The following is a 2,991-nucleotide window of genomic DNA, read 5'->3' as shown; positions in this document are numbered from 1 at the left end:
ATCCAAGGTTTCAGCAACATTTAATCTCCATTTTTGGTGAAATTCTCTGTTATTTGCAACTTTTTTTATCAGCTTTGTTGGGCGAGTGAAAAAACTGAAAAAATTGAACAGTTCCATCCTTTCTTTTCTTCCTTCTCTTCTTTCCATCAGTTTCTCTTTTCTGTCCCAGATCAATATAATGATGAGAAACCCAATTTAATCTGCTGTTTCTGGTGTTTTATCCATTCCAATCAAAATTTCAACATTCCAATCAAATCTATTTGTTATTCCACAGTGTCTCTCCATGTGTTTTATTCTGTTGTATTTTCTCACAGTCTGTTTGATGTTCAATGTTACATCTCACTCTCTGTTCTGGTGAAGATCAGAAGCAGTGATATCTGTTTACACCACCCGACAAGTCGGCCTCAGGCTGTGCCTCACTGATCATGTGGAGTTGAAGCAATTCTTCCAGTCAGTTAGTTCAGTTTTCATTTCATGAGAAATTCGGTCATCATGACTTCGTCAGTGACCTAATGGTTCAGGTGTCTGAGTGATGTTAATCATGATGTGATGAAATGATTGTATGTTCCAGTCTTTCCGTGGTGGGTTTTCACACTGAGTAGAAACGTGTTGGACATGGTCTGGAAATGTTTCACACCACTCCATTCCCAACTTCATTTACTGACAGAAAATATATTTCCATCATTACACAGCTGGCTGCACAGCCAGAAGCTGTGCTGAAGGTGACAGCTATGCCTCTACAGCTGACAAGGTGGCCGAGAGGTTAAGGCGATGGACTGCTAATCCATTGTGCTCTGCACACGTGGGTTCGAATCCCATCCTTGTTGTTCGTTTATGAACTGTTCCGTGTATTGTTTATGTGCAAAGTCAGCCTCGGAACCTGTTCTTGTCAATGTCCAGACAGTGATTCCAGAATTTGTTATACTTTATTAAAATTGAGACAGACAATTGGAATTCTTCACCCAAACTGCACTGGAATGAAGATCAAATAGGGATCACGAAACGGAGCAGGATTTTTCCTCCCCTCCTTCCTTCCATCTTTAGTTTCTCTGGATTTGCACCAAGTGAAAGACAAATGGGAAAAGCAAATGGCGAGGGAGCAGATGCTGAAAATTACCCTTTGGCAAGAAATTTATTTTCAAATCTTCTTGATAGATTAAGTGAGTGAGCAATGCTTTGGCAGATGGAGTTCAAAATGAGGGGTCATCTACTACCTACGATAGATCAGAGTGTTTTTTTGTAAGAGGTGAGATGTTAGAAACGGCGGAGGAGCAGAGACCCGAATACTGAATTAATAAAAGCTAGTGGACTGGTAGAAAATAATGTGAAAAGTGAACAGAATCTGAAGATTGGAACTCATGTTGCAGTGATATAAAGCTCTGTGCTCCTGAAGTAAATGTCCAAGCCCAGATTGTGGGGAATCTGTGGAGAGTGATTTGGTTTTTATTCATTTTTCGGTGTGAGTATCGCTGTTAAGGCTAGCATTTATTACCCATTCCTATTGCCGTTGAGAAGGTGGTGGAGAGCTGCCTTCTTGAACTGATGCAGTCCATATGGTGCAGGAACACCCACAGTGCTATTGGGGAGGGAGTTCCAGGATTGTGACCCAACAACAGTGAAGAAATGGCGATATCGTTCCAAGTCAGGATGGTGAGTGACTTGGAGGGGAACCTGCAGGTAGTGAGTTCCCATGCATCTGCTGCCCTTGTCCTTCGAGGTGGTAGTGGTCACGAGTTTGGAAGGTGCTGTTGAAGGATAGTTGGCGAGTTGCTGCAGTGCATATGGAGATGGTACACTCTGCAGCCACTGTTTACTGGTTGTGGAGGGATTGAATGTTTAAGGTGGCGGGTGAGGTGCCGATCAAGTGCGCTGCTTTGGCCTGGATGGTGTTGAGCTTCTTGAGTGTTGTTGAGTGGGATGTATTCCATCACACTCCTGACTTGTGCCTTGTAGATGGTGGACAGGATTTGGGGTGTCAGGAGGTGAGATACTTGCTGCAGAATTCGTAATCTCTGACCTGCGCTTATAGCCACAGCATAGATGTGACTGGTCCAGTTACGTTTCTGGTCAAGATGTTGATGGTGGGGGATTTAACGATGATAATGCTTCTGAATATCAAAAGGTAGATTTTTTTTCTCTCTCATTGGAGATGTTCACTGCTTGGCACTTGTGTGGCCAGAAGGTTGCTTGTCACTTATCAGCTCAAGCCTGAATGTTGCTCAGGTCTTGCTGCTTGCAGGCACAGACTGCTTCAGTATCTGAAGAGTTGTGAATCATCATCTAACATTCCCACTTCTGACTTATGTTGAAGAGAAAGTCGTCAATGAAACAGCTGGGATGTTTGAGTCTACGACACTACCCTGAGAAACTCCTGAGGAAATGTACTGGGCTGAGATGATTGGCCTCCACTAACCACAACATCTTGTTTTGTGCAAGGTATGACTTCAACAAGTGGAGGGTTTTCCCCCTGATTCCCATTGACTTCAATTTTGCGAGGGATGCTTGATGCCACACGCACTCAAGGGCAATCACTCTCACCTCTCCTCTGGAATTCCAGTCTTTCGTCTCTGTTTGGACCAACCTGCAATGAGGTCATACGAACAGAAGATCGGAAGAACTCAAAGCAGGAGTAGGCCATTAGGCCCCTCGAGCTTGCTCCGCCATTCAATAGGATCATGGCTGACCTGATCATGACCTCAACCCCACTTTCTTGCCTGCCCACATAACCCTTGGCTCTCTTGTAGATAAAAATCTTGAAGACATTCAATGACCCAGCCTCCACTGCTCTCTGCGGTAAAGAATTCCAAAGATTAATGACCCTCTGAGAGAAGAAATACCTTCTTAAATGAAAAAGCCCTAAATCTGAAACTGTGTCTCCTAGTTCTAGATCCCACCACGAGAGGAAACATTCTCTCAGCATCTACCCTGTCAAGCCCCCTCAGAATATTATATGTCTCAATACTTTCTCCTTTCATTTTTCTCAACTCCAAT

The 2,991-nt window shown here is 43.7% G+C and overlaps 1 non-coding gene across 1 annotated transcript; it reads left to right on the top strand.

The window, feature by feature from the left end:
- Nucleotides 1-745: 745 nt before the first annotated feature.
- On the top strand, nt 746-827 carry trnas-gcu (transfer RNA serine (anticodon GCU)). The gene has a single exon. It is a non-coding gene; the product is annotated as a tRNA-Ser (tRNA).
- Nucleotides 828-2,991: the final 2,164 nt, after the last annotated feature.

The sequence above is a fragment of the Heterodontus francisci genome, unplaced genomic scaffold (genome assembly GCF_036365525.1).
Source record: "Heterodontus francisci isolate sHetFra1 unplaced genomic scaffold, sHetFra1.hap1 HAP1_SCAFFOLD_330, whole genome shotgun sequence".
Classification (NCBI taxonomy): Eukaryota; Metazoa; Chordata; class Chondrichthyes; order Heterodontiformes; family Heterodontidae; genus Heterodontus; species Heterodontus francisci.
This window is presented reverse-complemented; position numbering and strand designations above follow the sequence as displayed.